This window comes from Lissotriton helveticus, chromosome 3_1, assembly GCF_964261635.1.
Source record: "Lissotriton helveticus chromosome 3_1, aLisHel1.1, whole genome shotgun sequence".
Lineage (NCBI taxonomy): Eukaryota > Metazoa > Chordata > Amphibia > Caudata > Salamandridae > Lissotriton > Lissotriton helveticus.
Window position 1 is genome coordinate 247281017 of NC_136061.1, and position 25358 is coordinate 247306374.

Below are 25358 nucleotides of genomic sequence, written 5' to 3' on the forward strand. Positions count from 1 at the left end.
TAGAGGTCATCTCAGTACAGCACCAACACCATGTTGAGGCTTTACCAGAACTGCGTTCTGTCCACACTTTTGTATGGATCACAATGCTGATGGGTAACAAAATTGGCATTACTAAACTGTCAGCCTTCCACACCAGCAACCTGAGAAGAACCTTGCACATATTTTGGCTGTACAGAACTGCTCACCAGATGCAAGCAAGAGAGCATGGACAACATAATTGTGAGAAGAAGGTGGAAAAGGATATGACACTCCATCAGAAGAGAACAAGACTCCATCACAAGACTAGATCTCAACTCGATTCCAGAAGAAAAACATAAAAGAGGCAGGCCAAAGAACACCGGGAGAACTCTGGAAATAGAAATGAAGACCCTGAAACACAGCTAAGGTACCATAGAGAAACTTACCAAAGACACTTGTTAGGACCTGGGTTTCTGTTTGGCAGAGGTAAGCGCCTTGTTCAAGCTGGGACCATAATACTAGTCAGGTTAATTAACATGTGCTCACCCTCAGGTAGCTAGGCACAGAGCAGTCAGGCTTAATTTAAGAAGCAATGTGTAAAGTATTTGTGCAACTGAGGAAAATTGAATTTTGCCCTGCTATGTGTCCCTACGTGTTCCCCAACATGTAATATATATATATATATATTATTTCTATGCATTTTCCCTCCATGGTCGATAATAAAGACGCATTTACAGTTGCGTCCAACGTTAGTATGTCAGTTATCCAGTCCTCCGTGAAAGCAACGTGAATTAGGCTTTCAGGCCTATGTTGCCAACGTCTTTACATGGTGCACGTTAAATCATCGAGATACACCCGTTCTTAAGGCTCCACAGGGCCCGGACATGAGATTCAGGCCTCAAGCCTCCTGAACCACTCCGAGAGAAGCAGCCCCGCCCGCATCCCTGACCCTTCACTTACTTCCTGCCAAGCAACGCGGTGCCCGGCTAGGCCTGGCCGGCCTGCCAAGAATATGTTATGCCTACAGTTATCTGTTCAGCTCCCCGGCTTCACATTCCTAGCTAACGAACAGCATAAACATATCCGTCTACAGTCCAGTCTTTCTGTCTCCATGCAAGTGATTTTACTGAATTCGTATCCATAGAAGATCCATAGTCCATGCAATACATGAAGAAATATATGCATACACTAGCTTTTAGTGACAAGCAGCCTTTGCCCTGATGACTTTTAGAATCAAGCAACATGTACTCTAAACACAAGATATCAGATACGCTATAGGTACAGGTCGTTCCGACATCCCAGACTTCAGTCTCCTCTACTAGTGCTAGGAGTCAGCGCCCCCAGCTCTCCCCAGTTACACGTCATGATTCGTTTTGCACGCACCAATAGGTTAAAGGTTCCAGCTGCCCGTGAAACCCCCTCCATGTGTCCACCCACCTATGATGACTTCTGTGACGTCTACATCACACACCTCCGTGCACGCCCTGTGCACGCCTTCTTTCACGCCCATATGTTCTTATCTTCCTCTTTTTCACTTGTTACGCCTACTGTATTCAATGCAACTGTACTGTTTTACTATATATATTGTATGATGTTAATGAAATGTTGAGATTGTCCCTTCCTGAACCTTAGTAGGTGATGGAACACGATGTCCATTGGCTCGAGCCATTTAATTAAAGCTCGTATGACTCAGATACCACGGACTCTGCCTCTCATTTATTGAGCTATCCTTTTCATTTAATGCATAGAAAAATAGTACCGGTAATTTATTTATTTACCACACAACACATAATACAAGAAAACAAAGAAAACACCACACAAAAAGATACCCCAACTGAATATATAACTAGAGCTTAATTTATTGTACAAAACAAGACCAAGACCACAAAAATCTAATCAGTAGAATCGGAGTTATGAGTTGTTAAAGAATATCTTGAAATACAGTGCTTAAAAGCATAAAGCTCCAACCAGGGATGGAATGATGGGTAGAACTCTAATTTGTAAATGGAAACCTTGCAGACAATCATTCCTCTAGTGCAGCAGAAGGGCTACCTTACATCCATATTTCTGTGGGGTGGTTACCATCATGTGAAAATAGCATCTGCGAAGGTTTTAGTCATTTACGATGTTGTATCAGCAGTACCAGGAGAAGGCAAAAACGTTGTTACAAAGGTAATGGCTCCTCTGGATGGGCTTACTCATCTGCAAGTGTGCTCCTGCACCCTTATCTCGATGACCAATTGATGCATGCTACATTTGGCCATCTCGCTAGAGTGTCCTACTGCTAGAAAACCCAAAGAGATGATGTCAGGAGTCACTTCTCTGAATTCAGTCTGGATGTTGCCTGTGTTGCAGTTGTTGGTGACCTTCAAGAAGTTCCACCTGCAATCATACTGGAGACCTTGGTGTTTACTAGAGCATCCCATTTGATGGCAAAAGTTGGCAAAAGGGGCACTCTTCTATGATGTGGAGTCAATACGTAGAGAATCAATCTAAATGGTTGAATGCAGCTACTGGAGTCATTGATCAAGAGACTGGTGTTGTTTTAAGGGAATGTGGTCGCCTCTGTGTTTTTGGTTCCATGTGCATGGTTCCATCTGAAATCTTTAAGGTGATTCCTTCAAAATCTCAAGATTCTGAGAGCTTGGTTCAGGAATCACCCAAAACTTGCGATTCACTAACTCTAGCCCTGGAACTTGGAAGCAGAGTTTAGTTGACTCCTCCAGTTTCCAAGCTGCTGACAATAAATACCAGTTGTTTGGGTGGGTCACTGTATTGAAGCCTGTTTAGAATCAGTGGACTCTGTGGCAAAGTAGATATAAGCAAACCTAAAGGAGTTGGAGTTGGTTCAGCAGTGTTGAGTGGAATTTATGCGATCAGAGGTGAGAGAGTGCTATTCAAGACTGGCAATACAGACAGTCCGAATTAGTCGAGGGTGAAATAAGCACTTTTGGATTTGCTAGGTCTATTTGTGAACAGGTCAAACATATATGTATATTTTTGGGGAGATTTATAGATCACAAACTCGACCTAAAGGTATCAGAGCGTTTTACATGAGCACCAGTTGTGTTACAGATGGACACATTCATTTTGTTAGGCACAGGGAGAGTTAGTGATTTGCTCAGAATCTCAGAATGTTGAACGCTCCTGCCGAAACTCGAAACCAGTTCCCCAGCTTCAAGGTCGATCGCTCTGTTGGTCCTGGTGTTTATTTTCTAGGTCTCCAGAAAGGTGAGGGCAAGTTGTTACCTAGGATGACCCCACAGCTGTAAATAAAAATAAAGGTTATTGCCAGGAATATCACAACACAAAGTGCTAAGCTGAATATAAGAATAAAGTGGACAAATGGAAGAGTGGGTCAAGCCAAAGATCTAACACCTTAGAAAGTGACAAAAGAAGAGTTTCATACAAAGTAACTTCATCACACCTCATAGTAAGAAAGAAGTGAATTGCCAAGCTGCAGTTCGGTTTCAAATTTTATAGAAAGTGAAAAGGGTAAGTTTTGATCCAGAAGGTAAAAGTCGCCAACATGATAATCTGATAATAAAGTCTTAGGGCTTGATTTAGAAATTGGCAGGCAGGGTACTCCATGGCAAATGCAACAGACTATCTCTGTCTGCCAAAGCCTTGGTCCAGCCACCTCATTTAGAGATGGGCAGATCTTATGTTTTCCGCTGATGGAGCCCCTGTTTGAGGTAGAATATAACACTGCCTGTCCTATTTAGGGTGGACAGTGCAATAACTTTTTTTCTTATTCTCTCCCTCTCAGAAAAACCTTATGGTCAGGGACAGAAAAAAACAATAATGACCCGCACGCCCTGAGAAAAAGATATCATGGCAAAAGGGTAATCCAGAAGTAGAATTCAAGGTAGAATCCAAGTCACATAACAGTGGTCTATACAGTAATATCACAACAAAGCACCACCAGCTTAAACTGTTATGGAGCACTGAGATTAAATGGAGCTCTTGTTCAGGACTGATAGTCTCACTGTAATGTCGGTGTGAGACCAAAGAACCAGTGCCAGTGTGCCCAGGAAGGACAGAGAGGACATGGCGATGATGTACTGTTAACAACATCCACGTTTGGCTAAATACAACAACAAATATATGAGACAAGAGCTTACAAATGATTTTTCTTAGAGTCTCTAGCAAATCTGAAGTAGTGTGGGAGCTCTTTGTGTGGAAGATGGACCTAATACTGTCAGCAACATCGCTTCACCACTGTGACCTAGGATTTGGAAGATGTAGCCATTTGGATGAATTACAGTGGGATGAAACATCATGGCACCAAAATAAGTTCTTCTGTTAGGTCCATGGGAGTTACTTAAATCTTCTGATAATACTCTTCTACCCCATACCTTTTTTGTATGTATCACATTTTATGCAGGAAAAGCTTGCAATCCAGAAGCAAGGCTTAGTTTTAATGCCAAATTTGGCCTGCAGTTTGAGCCTCTGCTAGATTAAACATGAACAGAATAACCACAAAGTAATTTTTAGAACCTTGATTAATGCAGACGCTTTACCAGTGCTCCATTGCTCAGTGTTTTGCACTTTCAGCGCACTGGCTTGTCTGGCTACACGGTGCCCAAAATCCTGCTGATCATGGGGATGTGAAAATTCGAACTGATCTACCAGTGCTTCTTTCAGCATCGAAGACAGTGGCGTCTAAATGGCTATGCCTTGTTTCCTGGGCTAGCTGCTCTCTACCTCTAAGTCTATGTCAAGGAAGAAACCCATGTCTAGACTCCTAATCATGTGATGAAATAGCATTCAACCTCCTTCTAAAGTCCAACTTCAGAACAATGAGCCGGGGGACCAGATATTCTCAATTCAAGATCCTGAATTATAGAATTCATCTTCCATGCACATTAGGGCACTCTCTTATCTTCTCCCTTTTTGAAGGAAAATCAAAACATTATTTTCACTGGACAAATGCCAGCCTTTTACCAATCCTTTCTTTTTCCAGCAGCACTTTGCAGCATATGTTTAGCTTCTGTCCCTTTGTCCACATCCCCTGAGTGGAAAGATTAGTGGCAACAAAAATGAGGACAAATCTCAACATTAAATCTTTGAGAGTACTTTCAGGCATGGTACCAAGCTAAATGCCATCTTGTGGGGCTGCCAGAATCCTATATTTCTTGTTGCAATGAGTTCAAAAGGGCTTGGCAGTACCAACTTGAAGTTTAAAAAGGACAACAATATGAGAAATTTGGAACCATGGGGTGGGGTTCTGGGGGCTATGGATCTTTGAGTTATGTGACTCTGCTGTTGAATTCTGCTCATATATTAGACCTATCTTTCTGGGATTTGCCATTCGGGTTAGTGTGTGCAGTCATTCACATTTGAAGCCCCTGTAATATGTGTCTTTGAATCATTTGCCTTTCATTTTCTGTTTTCTAAAGGTGTGTTGACTTCAATGCATGGCTTATATGGCCCAAGAGCTTTGATTTCTAGGCTTCCTTCTTTCATGGTCATGTTTGGGTATGTCTTGTGTATCAGGTTTTTCGCCTAAGAAATGTTGTTCCTCTCATTTGAAAGATGAGCTGTTCTTTCTGCTTACACAATGGATTTTGGAAGTATGTCAGTGATTGAAGCTGTCTACAGCTGCTCTTAGTGTGTGGATCTGAAAAGCATTGGTGAAGAATTCCAAAACATATAGGTTGGGTTTATACCAGAGAAGGGATAGAGATGCTCAACTAGAGGGTTGCCTGTTTTAAGGGCCTTCGCATTAGAAACAACTGTGGTGGAAGTGTGCAGAGTGGGAACCAGGATCTCCTGATTCTAAATTATTACGCATTTTCTGTTGCTGGCGGGGTACCCAGATGTGACTTGTGCGTTTGTTAGTGTTGAGCTTTATTATGTTTGTCATTTAAATGGACTATTACACAAGATGTATCATTGTTGTCTTATATCCTCTGCTTGTTCTCTTTTTTTCTGTCCCAACTTGAACTGCTTGGTTTGGTATATTTTCCGAAAGTAGGGCCCGTAGCAGCGTTGAATGATTGTATTGTACTGGGTATATCCAGATAATGTATAGATAATGTGTTGCTTCAATTAGTCTTGCCTTAGTGCCGTACAGACATGCCCATTTGTTAAAGGCAACTGCTTGCGTGCATCCATGCTAAGCAGAATCAATGGTAGGCCTGGGCGGTGAAATTCGCTACGTATGCGGAGTTTGCCGAGTTTTCTGCACTCCGCACTCCACGGAGCTTGCGGAGTGCAGAAAACTCCTCGTTGCGATGTGCAGCAGAGTTTTTTTCCCGATCGCGAACAGTAAGTTCGCAAACGGTAAGTTTGCGAGCATGAGCTGTCGCTCGGGTACAATTTCTACCCGAGCAGCAGGAATACCAGCATAAACTGCACTTCGCACAGCACTCCGCAACTCGCGGAGTTTTTTTGTAACTTCGCGGATCTCCACGTAGCAAAACTCCGTGAACTACACCCAGGCCTAAGTAATGGGTCTTATTTGGGCTTTGCAGGAAGCATTGAGTGTTATTGTACATGAGGACCAAAGGAGTGAGCAGTCTTGTTGCTGCAAACATGGAACTGCATTAACTTGTACCAATAACAGTGACAAGTGCCATGTTGACAGTGTAGCAGTTCGGAAATCCATACCCCCATAAAAATGGCCTATGGCCTTACAGACCTTTGGTACATACCATTCCTCCACTTCATAGTGGTGTTTTAGTAGACCTGAGGCTTTTCTTGTTGTTTGCTCTTGGATTCTGCCTTGATTCTCTGTGGTTATGAGGTTTCTTTCATAAGGGGGGACAGCCATGCTTTCATTGCTCTTTGAAATGCCATATTATTTTAAAGCTTTTTATTCGGATTGATAGGGTGATCCAGAGTTTGGTGGTTTGTACTGAAAGGCTTGCAGCTAAAAGCTGAGACTTTTGGTACTAAGCATTAGTGGCCTCGGATGTCAGGTATTTTCTTGGGTAATATGTTTGAAGCTTCTGTTGCAGGAAGATCTTGCCTACATCATGGATTGACTGGTATGCAAATGAGAGCTACCCAGCCACAGGTATCCAGTTGAAGGATTGAAGGCTGATGTGACATGATCCAGGGTCAGAAGAGGCAGGAAACGTCTGACTGCTGTGGTGTCCTGGACTGGGTGTGTCTGAAAAGTTTCAGCGCTCCGTCTATCATCTCCTTGTGTTTCCTTTGTTCGCCATAAGTTGGCAGGGTATGCCCAGACGTGGGTCCCTTGCTCACTTTGCCACTGGATTCAAGCTAGCCTGGCTGAGGAGGGGTGTTATCCCGAAACTGGTCCCAGAATGCTTGTTTCCTGTCCAGGAAAACCTGGCTTGCCAGTTCGGGCTGGACTGTTTCCATAAGGAACAGGGTCAAGACTGATTTGCATATGGCTGGATCTGCACTAGGGTGGTGAAGTGAGATAAAGAGCGATGATGGATTCAACCAAGATCTGTGACTGGGGGTGAGTGTCTGAAAAGTTTCCATCATCTCTTTGTGTTTGCTCTGGACTCTATGTAGCCTTGGTATATGGAAAGCAGAAATGTTTTCTTTTTAGTCACATGTTACAATGGATATGTCTATGTCTCCTTTCTTTGCTGTAATTATCATCAATATCCGCGCACTGTAGGATCTGCTACCTCTGTAAATTTGGTAATATGATACCATTGAAACAAATGCATAGGTAGGTAGGAATGTCACACACACGTGCAATATAGATCCAAGTGGCGAGCAGGATTTAGTAGAAATTAGGAGGCATTGCAGACGCTCTGTAAGGCGGCAAACGCTCTGTAAGGCGGCAAACCATGCTGGAGGACCAGACTGACTTCCTGGCTGTAATTGCATTACAGCAACTAATGGCCGGCATTAAACTGCTACTTGTACGTGGTGAGAGCCACCGAAGAGCTCATGATGAATGCGTCCTATCGGTGTTTTAATTGTGTGTTGAGTAATGAATTCAATAACATCTCAAATAAAATCAGGGGAACAATTAATACATTTTTGCTTATGGACTTCTTCCAAGTACTTAGCCATTCGAAGCAGAATAACACAAACTTGCAGCTCCTGGCCCAAGAGATTACAGTCCAAGCAATGCGCCAATACACGGAGAGTTAACTAAGGTAGTGCAAAGAACACAGACCTATGCAGACTGTGCTCCTGGTTCAGTGCTGGGACTCATTCATGCAAACCTTTGCACTCAGTTAGTGGCAGCTCACAAGGGGAAGACTGTGTCCTCAAACTTGCCTCCCAAGCATGTAGAAAAACGCCTCATCTCCAGGTATTGGTATAACATGAACATAAATGTATTTATATGAAAATCATTAGCATAGATTAGTGTCAAGGTCTCATCACACCATTCCGCCACACAGTGTAACTCAAAATGATGAGTCCCTGTGCAACATAGGTTGAACGGCCTCTATAAGTTGACGTAGCCCTGGTACCTCACAAGTATGCAAAGGTCTCACTGATAAAGGACCCGTAAAGGACTCATCCCCCTGGATCACAGGGCCTTAACACAGTTACATTATGCATCTCTATAGGAGATAGTGTGCCAGTGTCCACTTGTGGCATTCGACTGCACCTCAGAAGTCAGACAGCCAATGAGATTCTAAGAAGCTGAGGTCTGTCAGTGTTCATTTACTGTGTGCACCAGTGTGTTTGAGCATATGATTCCACATAGTGTTTGCATACAATCTTTTTATCCAGCTATTTCATGCCTTTCTGTAACACTGCTTTAGCTACCGCTGTACAGAAAGCACCTAGTGCTTATATTGCAACCACGTCCCAAAATTTCAAGAGGAACAAAGCTGGCAATAGTTGCATCTCGAGTTAATCTGAATTTCCTTTTGGCCACTTCAATCGGTGTCCACAAAAAAACTATTTGAAGTGAAAAGAAGATTTTTTTTCTGCCACATTGGTCCAAACAAAGAACGAACAGCATTACTCGATGATAGGGTATAGGATGCTCCATCCCAGCTGTACTGCTGCTGAAAGTTCCGCCTGCAGTGGACTACATGGACTTTCAGTCTTCCTTTGTTAGAGGCTCCAATTTATGAGACTCAACAGCACTGGAAATTTTCTTTATTGGGACATAAATTTGCCGTGTATGGTAAACAGGCATGCACCCTTGCCCTGCATGACCCTGCTCTATGTCAATCTTGTATCTTGACTTTTGCTGGCCCAGCCAACACACTAATCAAGGATGTATGCTGAGACTTAGGTTAATACATGGTAAATCCACGGTCCAGAACCTGTTCGGTCATCTGGTGGCGTACACCAGGTGAACTCTTGTTGCATATATGGGACTGTTGTACTTATCCTGAGCTGTTAAGATAAAGCTGTGGTGGCAGTTTCCCTATTTTATGTGATAGATAGATCTGAACAGACTTCTTTCTCTGTTTCAAAAGGAGTATGGTCTGCCAGCCTCAATCATCTAAAGCTCTGCTTGAATGTACTCACCCAGATCTTTATGCTGACATCTATGGCCTGATTCACAAAGGGCCTCCGCACTTGTAGCAGAGGCACCACAGTCGTGGGGGAAGTTTCCGTATTCAGGCGTAATCTCTGCAATGAGAATTCTCATTGTGGAGATTCTGCCCAATTGTGGAGTCTCCCCCATGACTGCGGGGCTTCCACCACGAGTGCGGAGGCCCTTTGTGAATCAGACCCATCGTGTGGGTGCAAGCACATGTATGCATAGTGTGGGTGGCGGCAAGACGTCATGTTGTAGTGAGAGTCTGGGGCCAATGAGATCCATTGTGTATAGAACCTTCAACGAATATAACATCTACACAGCTTACACCCATTATGCAGCAGAGTATGTAGGAACACTTTTGGATTAAGATGGAAGTACTGATGAATGCCCATTTAGAACCCATTTTAGTAAACATCGAAACCCGGTTATCTTGTATAGACACAAAAAAAAAAAATATTAATACTCCACAGGTTGAACCGAGGTCTGGGTTAAATAAACAATTAGGTAAGAATAGAAGTGGGGGGATTGTCTCATTAGATTGTTCAGGGCAAGGTACGAAGGAGCTAGGGATCCTCATGAATAAGAGCAAACCACCGAGGACAGGAAATACCCAAAACGAAGGTAGTCGGGGGAAAAATTACAGCCATTGAACGTACCCCACGTCAGTTGCATGCGGATAGATCAGATTCCGTCTTAAATTTACCACCTCAGGCAACACCTTATATCGTTGTTTTGGCAAACGTATGCCCACTACCATCAGGGGAGGGTGAAGACTGGCCATCCCTCAAAAATAAATCATTGCACCTTATTAATGCCAAGACTGGAATAGATAGCAATAATTTGTTCCCTGAACTTATTATGGCACCAAGGGTCAGATGGGTTGGACCAAGTAAGAAATCATCAGAGGGGGACTGCATAGTTCTAACCTTTAGGAGTCTAGGGCTAGTGAGAGCCATATTTGACCGGATGTCCGGTGAAATTATGGAGAAATCAAAAGTTATGATTTTACCGTTGGGATTCTTTTATCACCCCCCTACATGGCAATCCAATCTAGCAGAATGTCAAAATAAAGCCAAACAGCAACCAGAGTGCCCACCATGGTATCATGTAAATCGCTTTGGCCCACTGAGCTCTTTATCTGAGGTTGATTGACTTCAAGTAGGGACCCCAATGAGACAAAATGTTAAAGACATGAGTGTACCCTTACTAATTAACGAGGACATAAAGAAATGCATATTATCTATTGATCCTGTGGGGGAAGATAAAGTTCTATAGTTGTCCCATAACACGCAGGCATTGACTGTGGACCTTGATGATAAACAGGAAATAGAAGATGCTAACCAAATGGGGGAAGGGATTAGTATAGGAGGAGAAAGCAAACATCCAGAAATAACAAGTAAACAATTGGATAGGTGTGCCCTCCGCCTAATCTCGTGGAATGTAGCGGGCATCTCACGCAGACTGCGGGATGAGGCTGGGATGGAATATATAAAAACTTTTGACATCATCTGTCTCCAAGAAACTTGGAGCAGAAATGACCAAAATCTGGATGGATACCAATCATTTACTGTTCATGCTGAACCTTCTCTGGCAGGGAGGGCTAAAGGTGGCCTAATGACTTATATATCGGTAAAATATAATTCATTGAAAACACACAAACTAGTGTTTTCCCCATGTATCAACTAATCCTGATCACAAATGTGTTCCCAGTTCCCTTGCTTCTAATTAACTGGTATTATAACATCTTTGACACTCATATTACATCTGTTATTGACAGCCTACAGGTCGAAATAGCTAAAGTATCTGAACATTTTTCACCCCTGTGTATTATGTGGATTGGGGATTTTAATTGCTCCCTATGCCATCAAAGTGGGACCAAGGTTTGTGGTTTACTTGATACAAATGAGCAACCCCTGGGACATTTTAAGCATACCACACAGGGAGATGCTTTGAATAACATTATTGTGATAAATGACCTTTGCATGTTAGATATGTTATATTATGTTATGTTATGTTAAATATGCTTATAAAGCGCTCGGCTGCCCCAGCAAAGGGGCGTCCCGGCGCTCATGAAGACAGAAAGTGTAGCTGCAGATGGAACTAGCAGTAGACATAACAATACCAGCTTAACAGAAGAGGTGGGTTTTCATTGCCTTTCTGAAGGATAGAAGATCGTTCAGGCCGCGGATCGGGGGAGGTAAGGCATTTCAGAGCCTGGCCGCAAGATATCGGAAGGAGCGACCGCCCATCCGGGCTAGCTTAATGCGCGGGACAATTGCCAAGTTCTGGCCTTCTGAGCGGAGGGTGCGTCTGGGTAAGTAAGGTGTTAGAAGGGGAATTAGCATGGGCGGTGATGCAGTTTTCAAGATTTTAAACGCCATGCATAGGGTCTTGAAGTGGATCCTCTTCTCCACCGGGAGCCAGTGCAGTGTAATTAAGGTGCTTGCCACTGACTGGTGCCGGGGAATACCAGTCAGCGCTCTGGCTGCCGCATTTTGGACGCGTTGCAGCCTTGTTTTCTCCGCCAGATTGGCTCCTAGGAGCAGGGAGCTAGTGTAGTCCAGCAGAGAAAGAATGGCTGACTGAACCACTATCTGCCGGGTTACGGGGTCAAAGAACTTTAGGATTGGCCTGAGATTCCGCAGGATCCCAAAGCAGGTGGCCGCGACCTTTTTTGTCTGTTGGGTATAATTCAAGGCAGAGTCAATCCAAACTCCGAGGTTTTTTACGTGGTTTTTGGGGTCTGGTAGCTTGCCAAGAGCCTCAGGCCACCATTTGGCGTCCCAAGTACTTGCTTCTTTGCCTACCAACAGTACCTCCGTTTTACCAGCGTTAAGCTGTAGGTAGTTAGAGGTCATCCAAGTGGTGATGTCAATGAGGCATTGTTTGAAGTTCTTCGCGCTCTGCCCGTTTCCATCCCTCAAGGCCACCACCAGCTGGGTGTTGTCGGCGTAAGATACGAGCGACAGCCCCCCTCTCCTGGCGACCTCAGCTAATGGTCGGACATAAATGTTAAATAGTGTAGGGCTGGGCGCCGACCCCTGGGGGACACCCTGTCTGATGGGACACTCTTTGGAAATAAATGGAGGAGTAGATACTCTGAATGTCCTTCCTGATAGAAAAGACTTAAACCAGTTCAGGGAATGACCTGTAACTCCAATCTCCTGCAGTCTGAACAACAGCACCTCGTGTGAAACCGTATCGAAGGCAGCACTGAGATCTAAAAGAATCAGTGCTGCCGTATCGCCGGAGTCCAGGATGGTCCTGAGATTTTCCGTCACACTTAAGAGGGCCGTTTCCGTACTGTGACCCGCCCGGAAGCCATGCTGTGAATTGTCCAGGATGGAGTTGGCTGTCAAGAATTTAGTCAGGATAGAGTTGACATGTGACTCTGCCACCTTGGCTGGCCAAGGAAGTAACGAAATTGGCCTGAAATTCTCAGGTAGAGTAGGATCTAATGTGGGCTTTTTTATGATGGGAGTGACCCAAGCTTGTTTCCATCTGGCGGGAATGATGGCAGTGGAAAAAGATGAGTTAATAATATCCCTAAGGGGCCCAAGCAGTGTCCTATCAGCGGTTCTAAAGTAGTCTGGCTTTAGGGGATCCGCTGGTGAACCTGATTTAACTTTGTTACACAGATGGAGGAACTGCTCCTGACTGAGTGCCGGTATGTCAGCTAGTATGGAAGTGGCCATAGTGTCTGAGGGAACATAGGAGGGCAGTGTGGGGAGAGCCTTGTAAATGTTCTCTATTTTTTCCATGAAAAAAAGATGCAAGGTTCTCGCATAAAGAGGGCGATAAAATAAGATTTTGGACCGTTTGTTTTGTGTTCGTTCTTTTAGTATTTTGAAGATGGTTTTAGTGGTGTTCTGACTACACCTGATTTCGTTCGCATAATAGGTGGCGCGTACTCTGCAAATATTGCGGTGGTAGTTTTTTTGTGCTTGCATATAGAGGGTTTTGAGTTCGGCATCATACTCTTTCCTCCATTTCCGTTCAGCAAGTTTACATTCTTTTTTCAGGGAAACAAGCTCCTCATTGTACCATGGGCTAGATTGTTGTAGGCGTGCCTTGGTCCATTTGGCCGGAATCAGTTTATCCAGAGCCTGGTTAACCCAGTTCCAAAAGCTCTCGTAATCCTGATCGGGGTTCCCACTTACTGCAGGAGGATCAACTGTAAGGAGTGCATGGAGGTCTTCCAAACGGAGCTTCCTCCAAGATCTTTTTAGCACCTGTTGCCCATCTACAGTGTTGTGGGTCCCCTCAATCACTACTGTCATGGTCCCTAAAAAATGATCCGTCCAAGTCATGGGAAATGGGCTCTCTGCGGTCGCATTAACCAGGGTCGTAAAAATGGGGCTAAGAGGTGCCTGCCTCTATGTGTAGGGCTGCTAATCAGTTGCCGTAGCTGAAAAGCATTCATGTCCGCTATCAGTGTGTTTATCTTGCTATCGGCAACCGGATCAAAGTGGATGTTTAGATCCCCCATTATATTGAAATTAGCAGTGCCCATGATCAAAGAGCATATATTTTCAAGAAGAGATTTTATAAAGTTGGCCACAGGTCCCGGGGGCCTGTAGATCAGAATGCCTACAAGAGTAAACTGTGCGTTTATCTTGATGTTGTAGCGGGCGCATTCACAGCCTTCAATGTCCCACTTAGTAAAGAGGCATGCAAAGTGTGACCTGGCAATCATTGCTATCCCTCCTCCTCTCGCATGCCTATTTAAAGTGTATGTGGAATAACCTACAGGAGTGGCTAAATTAATGACAGAGATCATATCGTCTTGTAGCCATGTTTCTGTGAGGAAAAGAATATCTAAGGCATGGTTGGAGATAATCTCGTTGACTTCCAGGTGGTGTTTCTGTAGAGACCTCACATTAAGCTGCGCGACCTTAATTTGCTGAGAGGCGACGCCTGGGGGTAGGGGATCGTTCTTGGTGTTGAGCAGGGAGAACCCACAAGGGCAGTGAAAGGTGCCTGATTTACGCGAGACAGAGAATGACTTACAAGTTAATTTGGCGCAATCAAATTTAAGCAGATCGTCCCTTGAGTAGCGTATATAGTTTTTTCCAAGTTGATCAGGGTCTCTGGCGGGAGGCGCGAAATTGCGCGGACGGGCGCGGACTGGCTTGTCTTTGGCGCGTCTTCGGCGCGCCCGCTGCGCACGTCCGCTGCGCATCCTAGCAAGTGACGGGCTAAATAGGCTCCTGCCCGGATGTCGGGAAGAGCTAGAGCGCGTCCCCAGCAGTCACCACCAGGCCTAAGATGGCGGCTGGATCGAGTGGGCGTCCCGAGAGTACCCTTGTTTCCCTCCGCTACAAACGGGACTTACCGCGGCGGATAGGGAGTAGGGGTGAGGGTAAGTGCAAGAAAACAAAGTGCAATGGCAGATACAAATTAAGACAGGCAAAAGTTTTAAAAACATCGTTATCACGTTTCTTTTTAAAAAAAATTCCTTGCAATTCTAAAAGTATAGGCAAACTTTCCTCAGCGCTTAGCTGGATCGTACTAGCGCTATTCGCTCACCAAGCTTGTCAATAGAACTGAGCCTCTGCTCGTATCTGCCTACATAGGCTCTTGCCCGGATGTCGGGAAGAGCTAGAGCGCGTCCCCAGCAGTCACCACCAGGCCTAAGAAGGCGGCTGGATCGAGTGGGCGGCCCGAGAGTACCCTTGTTTCCCTCCGCTACAAACGGGACTTCCCGCGGCGGATAGGGAGTAGGGGTGAGAGTAAGTGCAAGAAAACAAAGTGCAGTGGCAGATACAAATTAAAACAGGCAAAAGTTTTTAAAACGTCGTTATCACGTTTCTTTTTAAAAAAAATTCCTTGCAATTCTAAAAGTATAGGCAAAGTTTCCTCAGCGCTTAGCTGTATCGTACTAGCGCTATTCGCTCACCAAGCTTGTCAATAGAACTGAGCCTCTGCTCGTATCTGCCTAAATAGGCTCTTGCCCGGATGTCGGAAAGAGCTAGAGCGCGTCCCCAGCAGTCACCACCAGGCCTAAGATGGCGGCTGGATCGAGTGGGCGGCCCGAGAGTACCCTTGTTTCCCTCTGCTACAAACGGGACTTCCCGCGGCAGATAGGGAGTAGGAGTGAGGGTAAGTGCAAGAAAACAAAGTGCAGTGGCAGATACAAATTAAGACACGCAAAAGTTTTAAAAATGTTGTTATCACGTTTCTTTTTTAAAAAATTTCCTTGCAATTCTAAAAGTATAGGCAAAGTTTCCTCAGTGCTTAGCTGGATCGTACTAGCGCTATTCGCTCACCAAGCTTGTCAATAGAACTGAGCCTCTGCTCGTATCGACCTAAATAGGCTCTTGTCCGGATGTCGGGAAGAGCTAGAGAGCATCCCCAGCAGTCACCACCAGGCCTAAGATGGAGACTAGCACCGCATTGGTGCCGATACCAACCTTCCAAGGGACTGGGGGTAAAATGAGTGTAATCGATTTTGTATTGGTCTCTAGTAGGTATATTCACCTTATTGATGATTTTAGAATAGTTGCAAATCCTGCTAGCGATCATAATCCCCTTGTTTCAATTCTGAGTTCTGATGCTGATGCAGATAAGAAGCAGTCTTCTGAACAACCAATGAAATACAGTCAAAATCAAGGCCTTAGAGTAAAACCGGACAGGGTTGATTTCAAAAAGCTGGAGGAAACAATCTTCAGGGTTAATTCTTTGCAAATAGATACCTGTCTAACAAGTACCTGCGAGCCTGAACTGTTAGTCCAGAATTTCGAGGCGATATGCGGGATTGTGGCCACATACCTTCTTAAACCAGCTGGGAAGGGTGATACTAGGGAGCATAAATGGTTTGATGTTGAATGCTCCGCGGCACAAACATTATTGAAGAAGGCACTTCACCAGGTCCCTCGGGATAAGGAAATGGTAAAAAAGGCAAGAAGAATTTAAAAGGATGCGATTGATAAACGAAAATTGGAACTAAAAAAACAAGCTTGGGACGACCTCGAGAAAGCCTCTGATTTGAGGGACAGTAGATTGTTTTGGGAGGTAATAAACTGCCCGTTCCTTAGTAATGAAAAAAGAAGCATGATTGCCCATATAACCGGGGATACTTGGGAAACCCATTACGCTAGAATTTTTAACTCAAAGGATGCATCTTTGGCAAATAAAGGTGAGGATGAAAGGGATTTTAATCTTGAAACGGCACGACAACTTAGCCTCTCACTTTCTTTGGATGAAGTTGAAGAGGCACTAAGAAAAGGTATCCCCCTAAAGGCACCAGGTCCCGATGCTGTACCACTGGATGTTTTTAAAAATAACTTTGATGTATGGCACCATTGCTCCTTAATGTTTTTAAGGCAATTGTGGTCAGGCGCATCCCTTCATCGTGGAAAGAGGCAGTAGTCGTACCAAATTTAAAAAAAGGTGACAAAGTGACCCTTGCTGTTACAGGCCAATTTCTTTAATAGATGCTTCCTGTAAGTTAATGGGGAGAGTAATATTGGTCCGTTTGGAGACGTGGGCGGATTCTTCTGGCCTTATTGAAGATTCACAGTACAGGTTTAGAAAGGGCAGGGGGACTACGGAGCAATGTCTCAACTTGGCCCTGATCATGGGCAAGTACATCAAGGCCAGGGGTGTTCCCATACACTTGGCCTTCATGGACTTGTCCAGTGCCTTTGATACTGTGTATAGGGAGAAAATGTGGTTGCTAATGAAGGCCATGGGGTTTGAGGAACCCTTGGTCACCATGTTGCGCAGACTACATGCTGATACTTCGGTGGCCATCAGATATGGCCCGGGGGTGAAAAGACAAGGCATATTCCATCAACTGAAGGTGTCCGTCAGTGCTGTATTTTGGCCCCCTTCTTGTTTTTAGTTTATACAAATGGTTTAGAATTTTTTTTATTGGGAAAATGTTCAGACTTCCCTAAAATAAATGGCAAACAAGTACCTTTATTGTCATATGCTGACGATACTGTGTTAATGACTTTAACTGCAAACAGTATGCAAGTATGTTTGAATGCTTTTAATGAGTTTATGCAGGATCTAGACCTTAAGGTCAATTTTACAAAATCCTTCGCAATGGTCTGTGGTCCAAGAGGGACCAAAACTCGTAGGTTTGTTGTAGATAATTTGACTATTGAAAAGGTCCCGAATTTTAATTACTTGGGAAATCTCTTCAACAAAAGCCTGAGTTGGGACCCACTAATAATGTCACGAGTACAAAAGACCACGAGATCAATAGAGGCCCTTTTTCGTTTTACAAACAAATTAGGACAAAAACTAATTGCCGAATTAAAAACATTGTACAAATCAAAATGTTTGCCCGTTGCGACTTACGGAGCAGGGGTATGGGGAGACCATAAATATGCTCAACTCCAAGTTATGGAGAACAATTTTTAAAACGTCTTTTATCTGTTCCAACTAGTTCTCCAAATATTTTTTGTCACACTGAGTTGGGTATAGAATTCGTGAGTGATACTATCCATGTGTCCGCATTACTCCTATGGGGAAAAATATGGTCCTCTAAGGATTTGCAGCTTTCAAAAGAAATCCTAAAATATTGTGTAAAGTTGGATCACGCTATGCAGATCCCATGGTTGTCTTATGTAAGGGAAACTCTTTATGAAATTGACCTTGGAAACTTTTATGATAACCCAGATTCTATTAATTCAGACACAAAGATGGTAATTAAGAATGCATATCGTAACATCTTGGGATCGTCTAAAAATGTAGAACAACAACTAGATCAGGGAGCAAAATTACAGCACCAATTTTACTTATCGTTTACATTACATACGCAATGGCGTTTTTATCTAACGGGATTTCGATTAAATGTACTGCACTTTTTAGTTGCTTTCCCGAAGCAAGGGGGTTGGTGTGAGAGGCTACCCCCATGCCCATGTGATAATGAAGCTCAATAATGCACTCTGCACTTTGTACTTTTCTGCACCCTTTATAAAACCCCAAGAAACCGATTTTTTAAACCCATTTTAAAGGAAATCCGACCTTGTAACTTTAAAGAAGGTTATGAGCATCTAAGATCATTACACACTGCTGCCAATTGCAGTGCTATGATTAGCTTAATTAGATTGGCACTTTCAATTAGGAACCGTTATTGAAATTATAATTTCTGTTTTGATACCTTGTGTTTTAAATTGAAGGAAATTGAAACTCATGAAACTGATAGTATATCAATTTATAGGAAATTTTTTAAACGATTCTATCAGCTGACAGAATATGGAAACATGCAATTAAAGTGTGTTAAATTAAGTTGGATAGTGTGAGAGGCTACCCAATTTATACATGAGATATTATAATATAAAAAAGCATAATGCACTTTATACCCGTTAGTTCGTGTTTTTAGCTGTTTTTTTCGAAAGGTAATTATTTTGGTCTCTTTAGCCGCCAGGATATGCAAATATGTAACTAAAGTGTGTCAAATTAAGTTGGATAGTGTAAGGGGCTAACCAACCTATGTGCAAGACGTTATAATTTAAAAATGCACAGTGCACTTTTAGATGTTTTTAATGAAGTATGGCTTTTCTTCTAGAACAAAATGCCTATTAATAATGTGCTTATGATTTCTTGTATGATATGTGTCTGAACCTTTGGATTTGAAAAACCATTTGTAAATTTGTTTTGTAAATTTGTTTTTTAAAAATTGCATACTTTTATGATTCTGTTGAATCGAATAAAGTTATTTATGGGTATAGACCCTGACTACACATAGCACAAGATGGAGGACAGTCACATTATCGAACAATGGAAGTGTTTTGCCTGTAATAAGTAGAGAAGTGTGGCTCAATGGTTAGAGCGGAAGACCCTGATGCAGTAGTCTGGCCGGGACCAGGGTTCAATTCCCGCCTCGGCGGGTCTCGGGCTCAATTTCCTCGGACCTGATAATTCTCGCCTCGGTGCCTATTCTAATCATGAGTCCCACTCTGCACCTCTGGGCAATAGCTTGCTTATTCTCTACAACAGCCCCAACAACGCTGAGGATGCCTGACTTCACCTTGGGGGTGCCCAGGAGTGGGCTCCTCACAGGGAAAGGCCAGGAAGGGTTCCTCGGCGGTATTCGTACAAGCGCCGAGATGCCTACGGGTAGTCGTGCGCTATACAAGTGCGTAATCATTTCATCCTGAATCTGAAGTGAGTACACCCTGCCACCGAAAAGTGGAAGGATTATGACAGGGCTACCCTTAGAAATTCCATAAGGGCTTTTTAGCAGGAGATTTCTGATTTTTAGCCGTCCTTTCATCTGTCTACCTTCATCTGCATTTTATTTGAGGGTGAAGGAGTATCAAGATAGCTAACATCTGTTCCTTTCCTTTTTGCCCTCACAATCCTTTCCAGGACATATATGACTGGGGCAGATGACAGCTGATCGTGTGTCTTCTCCGCAGTTGAGAACAAGGCATACTTCACCGTCCAAAAAATGGAGGTGCCCGTGTTTTTGATGCTCCTGCTTGAAGCCAAAATCATCACTGTCTGCTGTGAGAGCTATCATCTTACACAAAGGCTTTGTCTGCATTGCTGCCAGAAAACTTGAACGAGAATCTCCCCAAACGCATTCCAGCAGTGGATTCACATCCCCTATCTGCAAAAAGAGTATAAAGGAGGAATTCAAAATATCTTACTTTGTTCCAGTTCCAAGTTATTTTTATTGAGTTAGGACGCAGTAAACTATGATACAAAAAATAGGAGCTGTGCATTATCACATTAAAAGTTGTTCTTGACCAAGGAAGTAAGTGTTCCACAGACTATTTGAAAAGTTTCTGTGAGAACAGAGCTGGTTTCTGCATGACAGCAAGTCTACCTGAGGTGAGGGGACATCGTCTGAATTCTACACAACGTGCTGAGAAACTGTGGGTCTCCCTACAGCCTAGAAGTCTGTCTGCCCAGAGAGGGAACAAGAGTGGCATGAGGAGTGACTGTCCAGGGAGAGAAGCCCAGCTGTGTTGAGGCACCCTCCCCAAGTGACCCTCACCTGTACTAACAAACATACATGCTCATTACTGACTGGGACATCGACCTTATTACTGACAGGTGGCATTGATGCTCCATACTACATGGGGCTATTAATGCTCAATATTGGCTGGGGACATTGAAGGGACTTACTGATTGAGGCAATTTTTGTTCCATTTCTATTTATTTATTCCATTCATCAAGTGTATTGCCTTTACAAGAAACGTGACCTGAGCCATGGGGTTACATACACTTGTAGAAATAGGAAATATATCATAGTACCAATCAAAGCTTGTAGAGAAATACCACGAGACCCTTCAGCTTTCTTTATTTGTCCTCGAGTAAACTGCAGCACTTTAGAATCTTCCATTGAATGAGCTTTAGTTTTGTCAATTTAGTCAGTTTTTCTTTAATCAGGTCTTTATGTTTGATTTGATTAGTATAGGAATCTTACATTTAATGGTACAGAGCAACACGGATTGCACAGGCAAGGGGAATTTGCAGGGGAGAGCACATGGAAGAGAGAGAAACACAGTTTGGGGGTGATTTCAGGGTGAGAAGCACATGAGGGAGAAAGCAACACTAAGCACGGGAGGTTTGCAGGGGAAGCGCACAAGGGAGATAGCAAAACAGAGCACAGAGTGTTTTCTAGGAGAGAGGCACATGAGGGAGTGAGCAGTACAGATCGTGAGGGTGGGAGATAGCGAATGAGGAAGAAAGTAAAACGGCATGTGGGAGTGGAAGGTTGCAGGGAAAACACATGAGAGAGAGAGCAACACAAAGTGTGGTGTGTTTTTTGGGGTTGGAGAAGCACACGAGGGAGACAGCAACACAGCAGGGGAAGCACAGAAGGGAAGAGCAACACCGAGTGCCTGGGGCGAGCGGTTTTCTGGGAAGAGGCACCTCACTGAGAGAGTAACAGAGCGCAGGTGGATTTCTGGAAGGAAAGCACACAAGGGAGCGATCAACAAAGAGTGTTTTTTTTGTGGGGGAACAAAACACGAGGTAGAGAGCAACACAATGCTGTGGCAGTGTCAGCCGCCACAGGTAAGGGCAGTGGGCTGGGGGCGAGGCAGGGTGGGGGTCGGGGAACTGGACATACGACAGGATAAGTTAACTTAAAATAAAAAATAAATAAAACAACTTATTTTGCCGACTCGGCGAAGTTGCGAGAACAAGCTAAGTGGTTTTATTTCTTTTTTATTTTAAGTTAATTTATTCTGTCGTATGTCGAGTTGCCCGACCCCCACCACGCCCTGCCTCAGCCCTTTCTCACCGCTTTTACCTGTGACGGCTGCCACTGTGCTGTGGTGTTCTGTGGGGGTTAAAGCACTCAAGGTATACAGCAACATAGAGCACCAGGTCAAGGAGAAGCACACAAGGGAGAGAGCAACACAGTGCATAGGGAAGAGGTAGGCTGGTAGAAAAGCACAAGAGGGAGAAAACTGGATTACACATGCACTCTCATGGAGTGTTTACCCAAAAGAAAAAAAGGAGGTCCTTAAAAGTGAGTAGTGGAAGAAAACAGGTCAGCCAAGCAAAAGGATGGTAAAGAGGGTGTGCATTAAAGGGAGAGGAAAGCGCAAGATGGAGAAAAAGGGATAAGGAAAAGCAGTTGAAAAGAAGCAAACAAGAGTGGCAATAAAGCCAACCAGTAGTAAGCAACTTGCTCTTTATCAACCAACGTAATTTCAGAACACGTCTTTTGCAACCAGACTGCTCTCTGTCTGGTTGTTGAGACCTAAAAAGGCCATTGGTAGAAACGGCATGGGTATTTGGATGAGAAAGAGATTAACTTGAGTAGGTACTGAAGATTTAGGTTTTAAAGAAGCGTATGCCACAGTCTTCATGAATGGGACATTAGCAGAACAAAACATAATGATATCAGGGGTATCACAACCTACACCACCTGTATCACTAGTAAGTGCAACGACCCGATGGGCCCCTAAAATGTGTCTCCCAATGACCCAATATAATCCACAGCATTTCTTTGTAGATGTTTTGTCCGAATCCCATACAATCAAAGACCACCTTTCAGAATTCCAAGTGACCCTCATGCAGAACCTAACCTTTCCAACAAAGTGTTTCTATCTGTTCCGGAGAGACTTGGATTAGATTTCACATGATTGTAATGAGATTTCCCAAAGTCACATGACCGGATGACCATTGTGAAACTCGGGACCCTATGTAAACTTTGCATTTGACGGGCGCTTGCTCTCCGGCTTACAGAAAAGAGGAGGTTTTTATTTTGCTTGCTTGGTTTCCAGTTATTGATCCTTTTCTGCGCCACGAACTCCAGGCTTCGAATCTTCCCATTGCTGCTGCACCGAAGCTCTCCAAGTCCACAACCAGCAAACAAGAGCAAACGCAGACCAAAAGTTAGTGGCATAATTCAAGTAAGACTTAAAATGACAGCCAACCAGAATACAAATTCACATTGGTACAATATCTAAGTACGTGTTGTTGCGCTCCAACCTGTGCTGGAGCAAAGAAAAGGAATTAAGGAGACCTAAGAATAGACACTTAAAGACAATGGGGTCGATTATGATGGCGGACGGACCTGTGTCCGTCCGCCAACCCCGAGGTGGAGGGACCGTCCGCAGGGGCAGGGGCGTTCCCTCCGCTGGAATTAGGATGTGACCGCCACCCTGGCGGTCACATCCCATATATTTAACATTGCGGCAGGTGCTGCTTTAAGCAGCACCCGCCACAAAGTTAAAAATGTATGCTGTGCATTTGCATGCACAAAGCCGCAGGCACCGTGCGGTGCCTGATGCATTGTGCATGCAACTGCAGGGGGGTACCATAGGTACCCCCCATGTGCACCCCCCACACCCCCCTTCACCCAGCCATCCTAATGTAGGGGGGGGTCATTTCAGGGAGAATGGCGGGCGGATTGCCCCCGCCAGCCCCGCGGAGGCAATCCGTTCGCCATCATAATCGACCCCATAGTTTGTTTGTGTTATTTTTCTTCAAACTGTAGAGACTAAACTGGTATTTGGTTCACACCATTTAATTGCTCATTGAATGGATATTAAGGAAGTTGGAATAGATCAGGAGATCTTTCTATCAGTCAATTGAAAAAATATGCACGTGGACTTGCTTGGAATTAAGAAAAAAGGTAACAATTGAAGAGTTTGCATAGCAGATGTATTGTGACTCTGATTCAAAGAATGTTTAAAAGTTCCTTAGAATGAAGCTAATTGTAAAGTGAAATTATGATTAAACTTAAGTTTTCTATTATCCAGGAAATCCCCTGCAGGTAGCTAAAGAGATATTTGGTACCAGCCAGGGTGAATGAAAAAATACGAGAGAGAGAATCGACTCCGAAAAGTAAACAAGAGACAATCGAATACTGAAGGCTGTCAGAACCTGGTCACCTCCCTTTATCTCACCCCTCTTTCCCCAATTAGGTGCACTCAGACGTTGGCGAGCATACCTCGAAGTTGAATTGTCGGAATCCTTCTCACTCCTGCAGCCTCTGGAAAACATAAGAATCAGGTTAACGGTCTTGAAAAGGCAGCCATAAATCAGAATGCAGTTGCACCAGAACCAGTTACCATAGGGCACAATCGGAACAATTGCCATTGGCGGTGAAGTGGCGGATGAACTTTGCGTCCGCTGCTGTACCCACCGCCATCTTAAATGGGGGGTGGATAAATCACTGTGTGATGGCGGATGGACCGCCACCGCCGGCCCTGCGGGGGTGGTCCTTCCACCATCCTAATCGGCCACTTAAATATTTTTGGGTTTTCCTTTTTTGTGGTTATAGAGAGGGAAGTGGATTGTATTTGAATGAATGTAGGGTTTCATATTGTTGGAATGCTTATTTGGTATTTTTTACTCTCATTATTTAAAATTATATATTAGGTAGTAGTGAAACTTTACTTGGGACAAAAGGCCATAAAAGTACAGATTAAAAACAAAATACACAAACTTAGCAGCAGACATTGATCAAAGAATGTCAGGATGATTGAAGGTCACAAGTGTAAACATGCATTAAGAGCAAATAACATAAAGCATAGTGGCATAGCAACATGTATCTATACAGTACTCAATTAGTTAAAACCATACAGCAACAAAATACCCACTAGGCACAAAAATACAGATGCTGTCCAGATTTATCAGAAGCATCGCACAGGGGAAAAGGAACAAATAAAAGCACTGTTGTGGATCAACACACCTTCTGTTGCCGCCACAGAAGGCATGTTCCTGCACCCATGCTAATATGGATGGTGGTGTCTAGCAGATGCCGCCACAATTTTAAACTCTTTTCCGCCCAGTCGACTTGTCGATCGGGAGGAAAAGCGGCAGACAGGATTCCCGTCCTCCGCAGTAGCGCCCGCCATACTAATATGGCAAGGGGAAATGGGTGGCGGGCCGGGAAGGTTGTAGGGTGGATCGCCACCACCATGCGGGCGGTGGCAATCCGCCCTACATCCTAATGGACCCCTTAGAGAGAGGCCAATAAACCCACTGAAACCTTTGTAAAGACAAACTGGGAAATAATACCTTCCGGACGCTAGAAATAAAAGGCCACACAGCCATGGCCAATTGCCAGGTTATCCCCCTTCAGAGTCAGTAGAAAGATAAAGCTCACTAACCTCCTTTAGACAATATGGTTAGGGCCTCTAGGAACTGGAGAGCCAATGATGTCATAGATAAGGGGTAAAGTGGGATATAAGAAAACCTGTGTGCTGTCATCTATCCTTTAGAAATCGAATTGAGTTCATAAAAGTAAAATACATAGTTAGATAGAGTTTCTAGCGCTATGTATATGGAATAAGGAGTGCAGAAATCAAATGAAATTCAAGAATTCAACAGTGAGAAGTCTGGAATGTACGGACCAAGCCGCAAATCGATCTCTACTGATGATGAATGGTATGATCCTAAAGGAATCGGTGGTAAAGATCCTTTGCTTCAAGGACTGGCAGCAAGCAGCTTTAACTGTCCTGACTTTGACATCAAGTGAAGCCTTTCTATCATCGATATGAATTGGAGACATTGATACCCA

The 25358-nt window shown here is 43.9% G+C and overlaps 2 long non-coding RNA genes across 2 annotated transcripts in view; one reads left to right on the forward strand and one right to left on the reverse strand.

Moving 5' to 3' along the window:
* The window catches only part of LOC144824496 (uncharacterized), a 34404-nt gene extending 13693 nt beyond the window's left edge, over window positions 1–20711 (forward strand). Inside the window, exon 2 of the long non-coding RNA XR_013608983.1 lies at window positions 19733–20711. This is a non-coding gene — a long non-coding RNA (uncharacterized LOC144824496). The remainder of the gene's footprint in view (window positions 1–19732) is intronic.
* LOC144824497 (uncharacterized) lies at window positions 1802–23831 on the reverse strand. The gene is made up of 2 exons (XR_013608984.1): window positions 23784–23831; window positions 1802–3224 (listed from the first exon to the last, which is right to left on the reverse strand). It is a non-coding gene; the product is annotated as an uncharacterized LOC144824497 (long non-coding RNA).
* Between the last annotated feature and the right edge of the window lie 1527 nt (window positions 23832–25358).